Source organism: Biomphalaria glabrata, chromosome 1 (genome assembly GCF_947242115.1).
Source record: "Biomphalaria glabrata chromosome 1, xgBioGlab47.1, whole genome shotgun sequence".
Lineage (NCBI taxonomy): Eukaryota > Metazoa > Mollusca > Gastropoda > Planorbidae > Biomphalaria > Biomphalaria glabrata.
Genome location: NC_074711.1, coordinates 75610001 through 75628772, shown reverse-complemented (window position 1 = coordinate 75628772; position 18772 = coordinate 75610001). Strand labels below are relative to the sequence as shown.

The window sequence follows — 18772 nt, the reverse complement described above, 5'->3', positions numbered from 1 at the left end:
TGTTTAGAAATTCATAACAGTTTGGACAACATGAACATTGAATGAACTCTAAATGGTAACAGGGGAGGAAAGCATGGGCTTCCCGTAGTTCTCTGGTAAGAAACTAATGTTGAACTTGTCTCTCATAGCTCCCCCATGCAATTAAAGTGACACTTTAGTTGTCTCCCCACAGAACTTGGACTCTTGTAAGACCAGCACCTCTGTTTCCCCCAACGTGTAATTTGTAACGAAAATAAAATGTCCATGCTTCTAACTGTATCTGTTTTCTAGGAGGGAAATGACCTTGAACCTGGCAAACAGATAAAATGATAATTTCTGTGAAAGAACATTTCCCCCTACTTTTCAAATCTACTCAACATCCCATGTACACTTGCCAGAAATCCAATGAAAGTCAAAGTTAAAGAATTTTAGGAGACAGAAATAGTTGATCTATGAAACATTTCTCTTTAAATAGGCCAACACAATTCTTGATCAAGCTTTTGCAGCCATGTTCCACTTCGCCTCTGTTGCACCTTTTTCTTCTATTTGCAATAATATATTTATTCGAAACAGCCTGTTAGTTATCAAATTCAAATACAGAAAATTGTCACGTATGTGGAGTGTGAATAGGAAATACTAACGTAAATAGATGCATGTCATAAACAAATATTTCATTTATTTGTAATTGGATAATAAGGAGACATATATATATTACAAGAATTTAATTACATACTCTACCGTGATTAAACATTAAGCTTTGGCAATGCAAATCAGATATTTACATGGCCTCCAATTATAATTTTGTAACATCATACTTATAAACCAAAATAATTTAATGTTGGAAGTCGCCAATAAGTGAGTAATTGTAAAAAGGGGTCGCCAAGCTAAAAAGGTTGAGAACCACTGGACTAGAGTAACACCTTTAGTAAAATCACTAAATTGAGAAAGTCTTCAAGATAGAAGATTCAAAAGTAAAGTAGCAATTATACATAAAACACTGAACCATAATCTTCAAATACAGAAACAAAATCTAATAAAAATATTCAGAAAGACACAAAGATAAAGGCACATTCCTCGTTCCATATGCTAGGACAAATTTGTAGAAATGCTCTTTCTTCCCTAGTGCTATTAGTATTAGAGCATGGAATGGGTTGCATGAGACAGCCAGGAAAACCAGTTACTTGGCAGAATTTAGGTCATTGGTTAATATGCATGACTAAATGCAGGACGCGTAGGACGTAATCATCTTCTTTTTTTTTTTTGATGTAACGTCTGTATTATATAAAATAGGATAACATAGACATCTCACAATACTCACATAGTTTAGCTGCTAGATCTAAATTTCAATAATTTGCAAAGATAATTTTAAAAAAAGTATCACCTACTTTAGATCTAGACAATGATGAGAAACAAAATGGTAATGAGTCATTCCCCTAGTCTCCCCCTACAATTTTGTGTCCAGTTGTTTTGTCCTATATCTCTCCCCTCCTCTCGTTATGGCATGATGATAGTTTCAAATGTAAACAAGGGCTCTCTACTTTTCTAGTATTTCATTTCCGGCATTTTTTTTTTCTGACTTGACGTTCAAAATAAAATGTTTCATTAAAATTTATTCGGGAAAATGCTGAAAAAAAATGTGCGCATGTAAACCATGGGAGGCCAACAGCAAAATGAATATATCTTGTATTTATATAAGGAACTATAAACTACAAACAAAATATCGTGTTCATGGTCCACCAGTAAAACCAATTGTATAATTAAAGTAAGTACTGAAGCCTACCCTACAAGAAAGCTTTCAATTTTATGCTATCTATGTAACTATATTTCGTATCTGTCAACTCATATCTTTACACTAAACTCTTTATCTCTTTTATCCAATTATAATGCTGAACATACTTCATTCCTCATTGATGACTGAGCAAGCCGGTCAATTGGTACATAATCGACCTGATTCTATACTCTTAAACGAGCGATTCTTGTATTTATGTATGTTCTGGTACTGTGTTTCATTTGAGATGCATGAATATTTTTACCAGTTATTTCCCTTTTACAAGTCTATAACACAAATAAAAGTGGACATAAAAAAACCCTGAGCACAAGAGGTTTGCTTTGCTACAAAGCTTAAATTAAACTACTCTGTCTTATCTTTTATATTACAGACGTTACTTCAAAAGAGAAGATAATTAAGTTCTACGCATGTGTCAATGAGTAGTCATGCATGTTAATCAATGACTTAAACTCTGCCAAGTCGTTGGTTTTCCTAGGGTGGAATCCTTTACACGTTATTTCTCCAACTTCCAAATCTCGTATCGATGATCTTATAGCAGGAAGAAACTTTGCTAAATTATTCATTGTTAATGACAACACAAGATCATTAAAAACGTTTGCCAATTAGTTAATCTATTTGCCGTGATTAATTAACTTGGTTGTGAATAGAAAGTGTACTAAGCTTAGGGAAGATAAGCCAATATGTAGAGAATGAAGTCGTTCGTTCACATTTTTCAACTAACACAAATCTACATAAGCACTTGAATGGCTCAGAGGTTAGCACGTCGGCCATTCATTATGGGGGCTCGAGACCGCGAGTTCAAATTCGGCGGGGAATGATCCGAGTGTTGTTACCGGTCGTTGACTTGTAGCATCAAACTGCTGGTACACAACTAAATCGTTATAGGCGTAATGTATCTTAACTAATAAGACTTCAAATAACTTGAATAACTTCCTTTTGTGAACAAACAAAATAGAACTTTAATTATAATATAAACAAAATCAATTTAAATGAGATAAAATAACTGCAGTAGACTTTAGTAGTATTTATCTTTTACAAAATCTAACTCACTGCAATAACACAACCTTTCAGTCTCACGTTCTGGAGTCTTCTCCTAACTAAGACCAAGTGACGACAATGCCACTTATGCTGCCTCAATTCACAACCAATCGCTAACCACTTCCCACCGTCACCATAGAAACACACACACATTCCATAAAACCGAACAGATGTAAATGTGTACATCCCTATTACCGATGACTAGTATTCCAAGACGCTTGATTAAGTTGGGTTAAAAGCGAGACTAATGTTCAATAATCTATATATATTATCTTCTCTTCTCTTATATAATACAGACTTTACTTAAAAAAAAGAAGATAATTACGTCCTACGCGTCATGCATTCAGTCATACCAATGACTTAAATTCTGCTAACTCACTAGCTAGCTCAGGCAACCCATTCTATGCTCTTATAGCACTAGGGAAGAAGGAGCATTTCTACAAATTTGTCCTAGCATATGGGATGAGGAATGTGCCTTTATCTTTGTGTCTTTCTGAGTATTTTATTAAATTTTGTTTTTGCATTTGAAGATTATGGTTCATTGAAACAGTCTAGTAAACCTTTGTATGTATATTTAATCTTATGATATTTTTTTTAATTCGGTTGATTCTAACCCAATCTAGTATCGCACAAACAAGGTTTCTTCTTCTTTCCTCAACATACCACATCGAGAAGAGGGTGGGCGAGGATAATTAAAAAAGACTTTTGAAAGGCATATCGTGGCAACAAGATGAAACATACTGTACTAATAGAATCCAAAAGTGAATCACAACGAATAAAAAAAAAGTCAATATCGCATTAATACAGGTGATACTAGAAGTTGTGTCTCTTTTTAGCGGCCCCCGAAAGGGGAAAAGACGCTATTAGTTTGTGCGAAATGTCTGTCCGTCTGTCCGTCCATCCCGTTTAGATCTCGTAAACTAGAAAAGATATTGAAAATCCGACATCACAATATTGTAGACCTTTCAAAGTTCTGATGCAACGGCTACTTTTTTTTTTCCTGAAAGCGAAAAATCTAATTTTTAAAATCAGTTATGCAAGCAGTTTTTTATAGAGAAAAAGCTACTTAGTATGCATTATAAGTTAGACCTAATTTAAAACGAATAGAAATCTTATAATATTATAAACTTCATTATCTTGAACAAACGACAATGCAATGCCGACTTTGAGAATTCGAATAAGAGACTACGTCTTTTCAAAACAATTACATTATGTAAAGACCAGGAGAGGCTCGGTAAAGCGCTTAGCTTCCGAACCGATGGTCCCGGGTTCGAATCCTCGTGAAGACTGGGATTTTCAACTTCGGAATCCTTGGGCGCCTCTGAGTCTACCCAGCTCTAATGGGTACCTGACATTAGTTGGGGAAAAGTAAAGGCAGTTGGTCGTTGTGCTGGCTACATGACACCCTCGTTAACCGTAGGCCACAAAAACAGATGAACTTTACATCATCTGCCCTATAGACCACAAGGTCTGAAAGGGGAACTAGTTAGGCCAGGTTCACATCTAACTTTGCATTCACTTGCACCTATCCTTTGATCTGCAGCACCATTGGGGCACTACACAAGATCTGTCAACCTTCTTTCTCCATTCTTATCTCTCATTTGTCTTTGATATAATTTCATTTGGATGTTCTTTTTGAAAATATTGAAGCCTGCCTGGGTGGACCACTTCGGTGGCCGATTTTAAGTTTGTGTTTCCACACAAACTGTCTTTGTAACTTTGTTACATTTTGATTTTGTAGAAAGTCATCGGGTTAGGGGGAAAGTGAAATCAAGCTCGTCTGTGATCAGGAGCCTTCTAGATACATCGACTCTCTCCCTTCATTATACTGACTGAAAGTGAAATCAAGCTCGTCTGTGATCAGGAGCCTTCTAGATACATCGACTCTCCCCCTTCATTATACTGACTGAAAGTGAAATCAAGCTCGTCTGTGATCAGGAGCCTTCTAGATACATCGACTCTCCCCCTTCATTATACTGACTGAAAGTGAAATCAAGCTCGTCTGTGATCAGGAGCCTTCTAGATACATCGACTCTCCCCCTTCATTATACTGACTGAAAGTGAAATCAAGCTCGTCTGTGATCAGGAGCCTTCTAGATACATCGACTCTCCCCCTTCATTATACTGACTTGCAACTACACCAATGACCGAGTTATCCGTCATGCTTTGAAATGTTGAAATTATAGATAGATAGATAGATAGATAGATAGATAGATAGATAGATAGATAAATATATAGATAGATAGATAGATAGATAGATAGATAGATAGATAGATAGATAGATAGATAGATAGATAGAGATAGATGGATAGATAAGAGGATATAATCATTAGATATATACATAATATAGATAGATAGATAGTGTTAGACACCTTATTTATATAGGTTAGTTATTTTAGTTATTTAGCGACGCACCATAGTAGACGCATATTGAACGGGACTAGTGACGTTTGGGATATGTTGGGTTAGAGACCGGAAAATCAGTTAGCGATAGAACATTCCAGGGTAACGACGTGTTTAGTGACAGAGACTTCTACTGTGGCCTTTTATCATAATAAATATATATTAACTTGTTCATCATCGTTGACTACATCTCTTCACCTGTTACAATCGATGTGCCAGTTCTTGTTTGTGTTGTTGGTCAACTACACGTAATACACCCGAACAATTACACCCAAACGATTGCAGAGTAATTGGTTGACTTCAAGACAGCCTGAACTAGCAACATCACAGTGGCGACCCCGAACCTCGAAGCCGGACCCCTGTTGAAGCCGAACATCGAACCGGACCTCGAAGCAGGACGTTTACTCAGGTGAGGGTCGTGCACTCGAAGTTATAAGATTTCATCGGAGTACGGCTGAACACAGCAGTATCGCAGAGTGACTTTGTTCTAGATCTACATTTTCTTGATCGTACGTTCAACGAGCCGTTAACTCAGGGTGACCTTCGTCAGGACCGTAATCATCGCAACGTCTGGTCTACTTAACCAGTATAGTATCAAAGCCTGATCTTCATATGCTGAATCGACCTACAACCAGAGAAACCGTTCATTCATAACGGGTGAGAGATCGTTAGTGAACCTGTTGGACATATTTTTTCTTCGTCATAGGAGCCACGTTGAGTATCAAGTTTTACCTCGTCAGTTTCGAGAAGGACAGTTTGCCCGCTGTCAGAAGTATTGTGAGTACTACAAGTTTGGTAGCTAACTAAATCGAAATCGCTCTGTCGTCTTACCCTTGGAGAGATTCTTGTGGAGCAGTTTGCTCATTGAACCGGTTGCTTGCCACGTTTATAACGGTCACTGTGTTTAACCTTTGGAAGGTTAGTGAAGTAATCTTTATCAGTACTGAACATTGACATATCTAGTATTCGTCGGTCTAGACCATATCTAGACTTGTTAGCAGTGAAGTTGTGGAAACAGCTACATCCACTTAATTTCGTTGAAAACCGTTAATCGTCTAACGGAACGTCGTCGGAGGTGACCTTGGTTTCACCTAGTCTGCATTGGACAGTTTGGTCTAATGAAGCAGAGTACAACAGCAAACTTCGTCGTACTACCAGAGTAGCAGCAGAAGCAGTGAACTATTTTAGAGAACCGTTATTCGTCAGCCCAGATCAAGTCATCGTCAAGAAATTCGTTATTCGTCAGTCGTCCAGATCAAGTTGCCGTCAAGAGACTGTTATTTGTCAGTAGTCGTCTACACAAGTCAAGTCATCGCCAGAAGAACCGTTAACCTATTCGTCAGTAACTGTGTACACAAAGTCGTCGGAACTACACATACGGTCATCAACAGTCACCGAAGGAACCGAAACATTTTACTGTGGCATATCAGGACATCTGTGGCATTACGTGGGATACTAGTAGCACCGGAGAACAGAGTCAGAACTGGAAGAGAGGCAGTGGAATTTGTTGTGATCTAGCATATTCGGGAGTCCGAACAAAGGGATCTTTCTTATCAAAAGCTAAGTGCCATTTTTCTTATTAGTATATGTTTAGATTGCCCTTAGAAATAGATTTTGTCTAAATTTGGTACGTTAGCCTGAGTAAAATCAGGTGGTGCGCCTTAAAACCCGTCGGGGTAGAAGACGTAATTTAGATGAAAAGCTATATTATACGTTTAGGATTGTAATTTGTTTTGTTTGTGTAAACGTCATATCCGTTGTTGCCTGGTTACTTCGTGACGTTATCATTGTGTGCCATATTGTCATATCCCAACCCATAGCGATAGTCTCATTTTAATTATTTCATTTGTTTATATTATTTTAAATTATTTATTTTTATTAATTTAATTAGATCTGTATTTTTTTTTCACTTAATGATAGAAAGTGCGGGTAGGATTCTTTTACTGTGAATCAGACTAAAATAATTTTAGTTTGAGCGGTTAAAATCAATTATGATTTTGCCATGAGAATAATGCCGAAACTGGCTATGTAGTCAAACACTATCGTCTGGCTAAATTTAGATCTGCAAATTGTTGTACATCTCTTTGGTACAATTTAATTATCTAGACTCTAATTTGAAATATTATTAAGTTGAAGATGAATGAAGGTAGTACATTCTAGATATATATCTTGTTGAAGATATATTTGACATTGTATAAACATATTTGTTTTATACGGTTAAATAGAACCATAATCTACTCTAGATCTAGACTCTAGGCAGTCTTTGAATTTACTCTAGACATTTTAGTCATACCAGATTTTAAAATTGATCATAGTTGGTCATACTAGATCTAAAAGTCATAGTGCTCTTGATAACTATAGATCTAAATTGTATTATTATATATACTATAATATACTAGATTTAAATTTGGGTGATACTAGATCTAATATACAGATTTGAATATAACCATAATAACTCAGACTAGATTTATACATTTACTAAATCTATAGATAGAGACATAACATTTAAAATTTGTATAAAAGTGTGGAAAAACATAAATATAAAATAAGTTTAAAGTATAGCCATAACCAATATAGGCTAAGTAAAAATATATATAAAATATAAAACACAATGGCTACATTATCATATGTGGACCTTAAGGAGGTTAAGGAAACAGCTATGCAGGATGGAAAGGCCATGGAGTTAAAAGGAAAAGACTTAGCAGCTTATGTACAGCAAGTTGTGAAGGAAGAAACGGAACGTCAAAGACAAGAGATAGAAAGACAAGAAGAAAGGCAAGACAAAGAGAGAGAAAAAATTAGAGAACATGAAGCTAAAATGGAGAAGATGAGATTGGATGCAGCACAAGTCAGAGCTCAAACTGAACAAGGAAATAACACAAATAACTCAAATAATTATACCACTCAAAGAGACAACCCTAATTCGCAAACATGGCTAAAGAGAAAGATACAAAGTTTTGATGAACAGAAGGATGACATTGGTGATTTTCTGAAAAGATATGAGGCAAAAATGTCTACATTTAATATGCCTGAAGAAGAATGGTCTGAAATACTGATAGACTTTGTTCATGGTCAAGCTCTAACAATATGCCAAAATCATGACCATCATATTGATGATAGCTATCAGGTTTTAAAAAGAGAGTTATTGAATGCCTATGGTCATAATGCTACAACTTTTAGAAAGAAATACTTTGACAATATACCATCATTAGGAATAGAACCCCAAACTACCATTAATATGGAAAAGGATTTTTTCAATAAGTGGGTAAAATTAGAAAAAGTGACAAACTCATATGAGGGATTAAAAAATTTTATTCTAGTGGACAACTTTGTAAATAAATGTGATCCTCAATTACAATCTTTTATTAGAGAAAGAAACCCAAAAACTATAGATGAAATAACAGAGATAATGAGAGTATACAAAAATGCCTATCCAAATAAACCATTTTCTGACAGGGATAAGAGCAAAGTAGATTTAATAGGATACACCAAAGAAAATGTTGATAGAAGTAGAAATAGAAACAGATCAAATAGTGGAAATAGAAAATATAGTGAAATAACCTGTTTTAAATGTCAAGGAAAAGGTCATATAGCAGCTAACTGTAGAAGAGGGAATAGTAGGTCTGGAAGTAGAAATAGATACAATGAACAAAATAACAGTAGATATAGGAGTAGAGATAGGAATGACAGGGGAAATTATAGAAATAGGAGTTACAGTAGGGAATACAAAAATAAAGGTACAGATAGGATATATTTCATGGAAGGAAATAGGAACAATTTTGCAGTGTACCCAGGGTTTGTAGATAGAATTCCGGTGGAATTAATCAGGGATTCAGGTTGTAACACCTTGGCAGTAAAAACTAAATTTGTCAAACCTCATTGGTATAAAGGGTTTACTAGGAAAGTAGAATTAGCAGATGGCACTGTAAGGGAATTTAAAGCTATAAGGGTATACATTGAAACTCCATTTTTCACTGGTTATTGTGATGGCATTGCAATACCAGAAATGAGATATGATATGTTAGTAGGAAACATAAAAGGAGTTAAAGAATGTTCAAGAAAAGAATTAGAAGACTGGCAAAACAAATACAAAAACATAAGACAAAATCATGAAAACATAGAAACACAAAATATAACAAGTATGATAATAACAAGATCAATGGATAAACAAAGTAAGAAACAGGAAAATACAATAAATGTAATAAGTAATGATAAAGAAGAAGAAACCAGTAATGTAATACAAATAGAAAATACAGATGTTAAGGAAAAAGAGATAGAAAATGAAACACAAAATAGTCTTGAAACACAAATATCTCAAAGTGAAAAAGAAACAACACCCACATTTGCATTAGAACAAATGAATGACAATATTATTGGGAAAATTTATTCAAGAATATCAGATAAAAACAATAATAATCCAATGGAGAAATTTTGTATAGAGAATAAAATATTGTTTAGACAAACAAGTAATGATAACAAGAAAATAAAACAACTTGTCTTACCACAGAAATATTGGAAAGATGTTTTAATCATGACACATGATAATAATTTAGCAGCACATAGGGGAGTAAAGAAATGTTATAGGAATTTGTCAAAACAAGTATTTTGGCCCAAAATGAAAACAACAATCACAACAGAATTGAAAGAAATATGGACTCAAGCATATAACAACAATAAGAAATACAAACAAAGTGCTCATGAGAATCTAAATAAGAAAAGACAATTGAAAACACTAGAAGTAGGAAACAACGTATTAATATTAATAAATGACCTGAAAAATAAAATTGGTAAACAATGGAAAGGTCCATTTAAGGTGATAAAACAAATTAGTGATGTCAATTATCAAATTGAAATAAATGGGAAAGTTAAAACATATCACATAAATAATTTGAAACTATATCATGATAGAGAAGATGAGTTGATACAAAACATTCAGGAGGAAATAGAAAATAAATTTTCAGAAAGAGAAGAATGCTTGATGATAATAACAAATGAAAATCATAATGAAAATGATATTAAGGAAATACCTGTAATAGAAACAAAAGAGAATCAAACTTGGCAAAAGATTAATCTTAATAATTTAACTAAGGAAAAGTCAAAAGATATAACTAAAATAATACAGGAATACAAAGAAATTTTTTCCAGCATACCAGGAAAAACTAATATTATTAAACATGACATTAAAGTAACAGACACAAAACCTATCAAGCTTAAGCCATATAGAATACCGCTACATTTACAAGACAAAGTAAAGAAAGAAATAGACAATTTACTAGAATCAGGTATAATTGAACCATCAACATCTCCTTATGCTTCACCAATTGTGATAGCCAAAAAGAAGAATGGAGATATAAGGTTATGTATTGATTATAGGAAACTTAACAACATCACAGAATTTGACCCATATCCAATGCCAAATATAGAGGATATTTTACATAAATTAAATGGAGCAAAATTTTTTACTAAATTAGATTTAACTAAAGGTTATTGGCAAATACCTTTAACAGAAAATGCAAAACCTTACACAGCATTTGTAACACCATATGGTATTTTTCAATGGAATTATATGAGTTTTGGATTAGTAAATGCACCTGCCACATTTAATAGAATGATGAACATGATAATTGGAAACAAAGAAAATGTTATTTGCTATTTGGATGACATATGTATTTTTAATAATAGTTGGGAGGAACATTTGGTAGATGTAAAAGAAGTATTCAAAATAATAAAAGAAAGTGGACTTACAATTCAAGCAGAAAAAGTAGAAATAGGATTGGAGGAAATAATTTTCTTAGGACATAAAATAAATAACAACATGATTAGCCCTATTGAAGATAACATAAAGAAAGTACTTAATATTGAAATACCTACAACAAAAAGACAAATTAAAAGTATATTGGGAATAGTAAATTATTACAGAAAGTTTATAAAAAACTTAGCAGAAATAGTGAATCCACTAAATGACTTACTTAAAAAAGGAAAACCTCAAAAAGTAGTTTGTAATGAGGAATGTGTGAAAGCTATTGACAGAATTAAAGATGTTTTTAGTCATGAACTAATATTAAGACTACCTGATAAAGACAAAATATTTTATGTCACAACTGATGCATCTGGTAATGCTATTGGTGGTTGTTTAATGCAGAACTATGATAACTTACATCCTATATTATATGTAAGCAGAAAATTATCAGAGGCAGAGAAAAAATATAGTGTCATTGAAAGAGAAGCCTTAGCTGTAATATGGGTAATTACTAAGCTAGAGAGCTATTTAATAGGAAGGAAATTCATATTATTAACTGATCATAAACCTATTCAGTATATACAGCAAAAGAGCATGAAAAACAGTCGTGTTTATAGATGGTTCTTAGCACTACAGGAGTATAAATTTGAAGTGAAAGCTATTAGTGGATCTGTGAATATTGTAGCTGATCTATTGTCTAGAATGACATTGAAATGAAATACTTCTGTAAATAAACTATGATTATATTGAGTATGTAATATATATTAATATATTGACACCATTTATATGTTATGAAAAGGGAGATAAGTAAAGTTGATGTTAAGCATTTAAAAGTAAGTATGGATATTTTTTTTTGTGTGAATCATTTCATATATCATTGACGAAAGTTAGTTCTATGGAAAAGGGTGAGTATAAAAGAAAAATGGACAAAAGCGTATAAAAGGGTGGTAAGAAAAAAAAATGTATTGAATGTGTAAATAAAGTTTGTAATTGTTTTTTGAAATATTGTATTTTATCAGATTACTGTCAGTGAAGAACAATTGTGACTTATGAGGTGCCCATAGGATGCCACATTTTCCTCTATGATGAACTGTATACCAATGAAGATGATTCTGGAATGTTATGAACTGTTATGAACATTGACATGAATATGAGGAACTGTCAAGATGAAGATGTCAAGATGAAGAGATCAAGATTTTATGTTTGTGGTCTTCCCCTTAAATTGAAAATGCCCTTGTAAGACTTGACAGTAGTGGAAAAATATTGACATATTTTTTTTTCAAGGGGGGGAGGAATCTGTTAGACACCTTATTTATATAGGTTAGTTATTTTAGTTATTTAGCGACGCACCATAGTAGACGCATATTGAACGGGACTAGTGACGTTTGGGATATGTTGGGTTAGAGACCGGAAAATCAGTTAGCGATAGAACATTCCAGGGTAACGACGTGTTTAGTGACAGAGACTTCTACTGTGGCCTTTTATCATAATAAATATATATTAACTTGTTCATCATCGTTGACTACATCTCTTCACCTGTTACAATCGATGTGCCAGTTCTTGTTTGTGTTGTTGGTCAACTACACGTAATACACCCGAACAATTACACCCAAACGATTGCAGAGTAATTGGTTGACTTCAAGACAGCCTGAACTAGCAACATCACAATAGATAGATAGATAGATAGATAGATAGATAGATATAGATATAGATATAGATAGATAGATAGATAGATAGATAGATAGATAGATAGATAGATAGATAGATAGATAGATAGATAGATAGATAAGAGGATATAATCATTAGATATATACATAATATAGATAGATAGATAGATAGATAGATAGATAGATAGATAGATAGATAGATATAGATAGATAGATAAATAGATAGATAGATAGATAGATAGATAGATAGATAGATAGATAGATAGATAGATAGATAGATAGATAGATAGATAGATAGATAGATAGATAGATAGATATACGGATAGAAAGTAAAGAATAGATAGATGTAAAGAAAAAAAAACTTTTCCCCTTAAAGTTCTCTTGTTGCCATAGTTACGGTACCGCCGCTTCGAAAAAAAAATCAAAGCGAGGCTTGAGGAAGAATCGTTTGGCAAGTTGGTTGGATCTGTGTATGACATGAAATGTCTGCGCCTCAGTTCCGGCGCCAATCCGCTTGTGCTAGTAAAGCTGTTGGGATGTCTTGACCGGCCATTCTGTTAGTGCTGATTACAGTAGTTTCCTTTTTGAAAAAAAAAAATTCTATTCAACTTTCAAAAAGAAAAATACTGGGATTTAATTTATTTTTTTTAAAGTTAAAGATGTTCTTATCCGTCAATCTTCAATTATGAGAAACGGATTTGTGTCGTGTCTTTTTTATGGTAAGTTTGAAATTTGCATTTACTATGTTTTTATTTAAATGTCTATTTTTATTGGCGGCAAATAAAAAATGCACGCAACATCTGATGATCACTACTAGACATCTATTTTATTTCAGTTGCCTCTTTTTAAAACAAAGTCTATCTCTTTCTCTCTCTTATTTCTCTATTTCTCGCTCTTAGGATCTCTCTCCTTCTAGGTCTCTCTTTGCTCTTTCTATCCATCTCTCTCTCTCTCTCTTGCCTCATTCTCTCTATCAATTTTTGTCACTTGCTTATATTTTTTTTACCCTCTGGCCTCTCATCCACTTTCTCTCTTTCCATCTCTTTCTATCTTTCACCTATTGATTTTTTTTTGTTCGCGTCAGATCTATCTATCTATCTATCTATCTATCTATCTATCTATCTATCTATCTATCTATCTATCTATCTATCTATCTATCTATCTATCTATCAATATATCTCTCTATCTCTCTCTCTCTCTCTCTCTCTCTCTCTCTCTCTCTCTCTATCTATCTATCTATCTATCTATCTATTTATCTATCTATCTATCTATCTATCTATCTATCTATCTATCTATCTATCTATCGGCATTGTAAGTTGTGTTTTTTGTCGCGTTAAGTAAACCGCAATCAGTTCTATGTGTTTCTGTCTCTTGAAGAGTTATCTATCTTTCTTTATATCCTCTCATTGCTTTCTTTTGTAGGCTATCAACCTCAGAGAGCACGCGGGCAATCATCTAGAAAAATAATTTAATATAATATAATAATAAAATATTTTTAGCCCTTTTCGAGCTTCAGTAAAATTCTGTCTAGTTTTGAGAACGATGGTTATTATAACGAAAGAATAATGAAAGAATAATGCACTATTTCATAGCACACAAAATCTTAACATTAGTCTACAATGTTGGGTTTGTATGTTTGCGATGGTTCATCTCAATTGAAGATTATTACATCCTAGCCCAGACCTTCCGCAGAACGGCGGGTGATGGCACTGGGAAGGGTTCGAACCTGGGACCGTCGAGAAGACAGTCTAGAGTGCATACCACACGACCAGCCAGTTTCAATGAGTCAAGTACAATGCCAGAACAAAAAATTATGATTTGAAAGTTTTTGTCTATTAATTTTGTTTTAATGCACTATGCTTGCTATTAGTAAGTACATGAAAACTTTATTTTTCAATGAAGTGACATGTTTGAATATTATTTCCCATGATTGCAAGTTACTTATCTGCATAGTATTATAACTCTGGTGGTGATGCGGATAAGGATAGTTGTGTGTGTAGCCAGCTGATACAAATTACACAGAGTGCTCTGGGCCAGTCAAGTCGGATTTAGTCATTTTATCAACTAGAAGGGTCGAGCGACGTTCCGTCGGTTTCTAGAGGTCCTTTGGGGACCCTGTATAAAGAGCGAAGGTGTCACGGTCAAGACGGCTTGGTTCAGTTCGGTGCGGTTCAGCGGTGTGGTTCGGCACGGCGAATTACGACGGTTCGTTGCGAATACGAGACGAGAGTTTTGATCTTGATCTGTGATTAAGTCCGCCACAACGAGCCCAGTGTGTGAAGTCAGTCATGAACAATTGAACCCAATGCAAGTTCGGGATAATAGTAGAGGCTAGTACAGAGTTCGATACTGCGGTTGATACGGATGCACTATTTTTAACATTTGTGGTGGCTGTGATTTATTGGACATTATTTTGGAGCCTTGCGTCAAAGTTCATTGAGTTGATAGTGTCGTGTGGTGCAGTTTACAGAGAGCCTAGATACCTACTAGTCTGAATATCATTTTACGTTATAATAAGTTACTAGTCCAAATGTTACCTCCCATGATTACAAGTTACTAGTCTAAGGATTATTTCCCATGATTACAAGTTACTAGTCTAAATATTACCATCCATGATTGAAAGTTACTAGTCTAAATATTACCTTCCATGATTGAAAGTTACTAATCTAAATATTACCTCCCATGATTGAAAGTTACTAATCTAAATATTATCTCCCATGATTGAAAGTTACTAGTCTAAATATTATCTGCCATGATTGCAAGTTACTAGTCTAAAGATTACCTCCCATGATAGCAAGTTACTAGTCTAAATATTATCTCCCATGATTGAAAGTTACTAGTCTAAAGATTATCTGCCATGATTGCAAGTTACTAGTCCGGAGATACCCGCAAGAAAACCTCCAAGTTCATGTTCCTAGTGTCTCTCACGCATTTATTATTCACATGTTTTCTCTTTCGTTGGATTATCTTTAGTCAGCATTTGGCCGACTTTCTCTTGTCTCTCTCCCCCCCCCCCCTTCCACACACACACACACCCCACCTCTCTTCGCACACTCCTTTTTCACTACAACCGCATCTGTCATTAGAACATTGACTACAAACATTCATACTACGTAATAACTATTGCAGTAGCGAAACATTAATTGTGTTTTCTGTGCTGAGCCAGCAGACGTTGCATCATCAAGGAATCGTTAGTAGTTGTTTTTTTTTTTTGGTGTATGGGATCAGCGTGGTAGTGGTTGGGAGGGGGAGACTCAAGGGTGGGAAGGGGGTAGGCAAAGTATGGTTGAGGTAAAGGTTTGTTATTGGGTTAGCATTCCCACAATCCCCTAACCTGCTCCCCCGCCCACACTATTTTTTTGTCCATTATTAGTATCTATTTCTACTCACTAGTGAAGCCACTGCAGGTTGAAGCTGTAAAAAAAAAAAGTAGATCTATGTCGCTCCAACTCAACAAGACAGGACGATGTGGAGGAGAAATGTGGTGTTGAGAGTATCGCGTTCGAAGTGACATGATTGGTTAACTAAGACATAGAAACTCTCGCAACCAAAATGATTCATCCAGGTGAACGCTGTAAATGTTAAAATCTATTTATCAGAGACAGCCGAAATGTGAAGTTGTGCTCATAGTTCAGCTAACAATTAGTTTTTAAAATGAATTAATAAAAAAACAACTTTTTTTCAAGTGAAAATATTTACGTTCCCAGTAAAGGGAAGAAGGCGCAATTAGTTTTGTGTGGTCTGTCTGTCAGTCCGTCTGCTTGTCACGTTTAGATATCAAAAACTAGAAAATAGATATCGTGATATTTTGCGACTTTCTTTTTTATTTTTTTTTACCTGCTCTTGCTTACCAAACAGCCGGCTCAATGTGTCCCTCTGAGCTTGTTTCTAATCTTTTTTTTTTATTTTGACAACATTGATATCTTCTGTTACATACCATGTATTATTAAGTCTCGAGTTAAGGTCCCTGAGACGTACAGGCAACGATCAATTACCGGGTGTTAGGGCCTAGGAAATGCTTCGGCATAGTGCTGCCTTTACATCTGATCCTTCGAAATCGTGGCCTTCCCTTTGTTTTCCAGCGTATCCAATATATAACTTTACTGAACATGCTGATTGCTTATAATCAACAGATGTACAAAGTGGACAATCATTAGATATTCAAATATTGGTTGTATTTGTTTGTCTAACAAAATTGAACCGTAAAAAAATAATCAAGTATGAATTAATCATCATTCTTCTTTTAAAAAAAGAATAAAGAAGTCCATAAGAATGTTATGTTACCGATGAAACCATTTCTACCCAACTCTCTGGAGACAAAGGTCAAGATCACACTTAAACTGTTAGTCTTACGTCACAGAAGGAAGCTACTCACTCGTATTTTAATGCGTACTGGGTTGTTACTAGGAGCACTGAACTATAAATATTTCAAGTCTATACAACACTGAGCTAGCAAGCACGATTTGTGACAGTTTATGGCTCAAATATAAACTTCTTTTGTTAAAAAAAGAGGGTTTCATTTTAGGTTAAAGAATTATAAATAGAGGTCTTTCACACATAATAACGAAGGGAGTTTGTGTTAGACAAACTCGTAGTTAAAGTGCACGACCAACATGCGGATGAAATCAGATTAAATCTATTGCTTGACCCTTGAAAACTGATTTTAATTCCCGCAGTCCTGCCTCTACACGAGTTTCTGCTTGCAGAATTCTAAGGTTACGCCCTGGTGACAAATGATAGACTTAGTAACTTAGTAAACAATGGTGTATCTGGCGAATGATGTAACGTTACCTTTTTCTAAACAAATCGAATTTTTTAAGGTGTTAATAATAGGTATGACTTGAAATAAGCACATTTTCTCTATATCGATACTTTTCCATCCAAATTTTCAATTCTTGTAAAATAAATAAAAATAATAATGAAAAATAGAAAAGCACTTTCAGCAAATGAACGTCGCAATTATGGTCGTGATTTTGTTTAAAAAAAACAACTCTCGAAACAAATTAACATTTTTATTGGAGCCCCAAAACAAGACAAAAGCAATCCAAATAAGGTCCTGGTTGTGCTGTTTAATTGTATGCTCAATAATTGAAATCACGAACTTTGTGATGTAATGATTATATTTGAAGAGTGATTCAGGTATTCACTTGCGTGATGCACGCTATCAATAATGACGCAGGGCTTTGTTTAAAATTTTGAGTGATTCTAACGGATTCATTTGAATGTTTCTCTTCTGCTAATGACGCCTATTTGAACTCAGTCGGAAACAAACTGGTCACGTGATTATCAACAGCGTTCGTGACGATCCACAAAATATGTAGATCTTCATTTGTATTTAAAAATGTCTTTGTTATGTCAGCTAGTTTATTGTTGTTTTTATTTCCATTAGAAATCTTCTCAATTAGAGTCGTATTCTCTTTCTTTTGGTTATTAGTAAAACCTGAAAACTTTAAAAAAAAATATCTCCTTATAGCCCTCCCTCTAAACTTATCTCGCCATGTCATCGCCTTTGACTTGTATACATTATTAATTAAATAGAATGTTGATAATTTTTTTTTCCATGGATACTATTTGAATGTTGTTTGATTTTTTATGTTTCAGAAGGATTTCGGGGCCGAGGGCGCTTGATCTTTTTAGGGGCCTCTGCATTTTCATACGAGATTATGTACTTAATAAATATATAAGTCTAAATTCCAATTTGGTACAATTATAAGTAAACTTAAGAAAGAATAATTATTAAGACTGTTTAAATGACTAATACCGTTGTTTATTGGCGAGATAATGCACACGTGACAAATCTCAAATCATATCGCCTCATGTCATGATTTCTGATCAGCAAAGCATCTATAACATCATCTAGAATCTAGATCTTTGCTTGTCTAGTATTTTTGGCTCCACTTGAATAGCAAGATTACATGGTAGTGGCGTATTATGTAATCTAAAAAAAAAATAGGACATTCATTTGGGGCCCCCGGGGGCACTTTTGAATTCGGACCCTCCCTCAAACCCCCTTAGCTACGCCATTTTGTTTCAGTTACGGATCGCCCAAAAAAAAAGTTACTGACGTTTTAATAAATCTTTCGAAATATTACATAGATATATAGGTCGCGACTTTCTCTTTTTTTTTCTAGTCTTTCAATTGCCTCAGATCACATA

At 34.4% G+C, this 18772-nt stretch overlaps 1 protein-coding gene and 1 long non-coding RNA gene across 4 annotated transcripts in view; one reads left to right on the top strand and one right to left on the bottom strand.

Moving 5' to 3' along the window:
- Window positions 1–18772, bottom strand: part of LOC106072608 (uncharacterized) — a 36539-nt gene that overhangs the window by 5336 nt on the left and 12431 nt on the right. Inside the window, exon 1 of one of the 3 annotated variants that reach the window (XM_056014789.1) lies at window positions 1298–1574. The exons of 1 other annotated variant lie outside the window; for it this stretch is intronic. The gene's annotated coding sequence lies outside the window, so the exon portion shown is untranslated. Of the gene's footprint in view, window positions 1–1297; window positions 1575–18772 lie in introns of those variants that run through there. One more of the 3 variants, XM_013233000.2, reaches the window with a different exon arrangement.
- Window positions 5161–12459, top strand: LOC129923510 (uncharacterized). The gene is made up of 2 exons (XR_008775475.1): window positions 5161–7355; window positions 11969–12459. It is a non-coding gene; the product is annotated as an uncharacterized LOC129923510 (long non-coding RNA).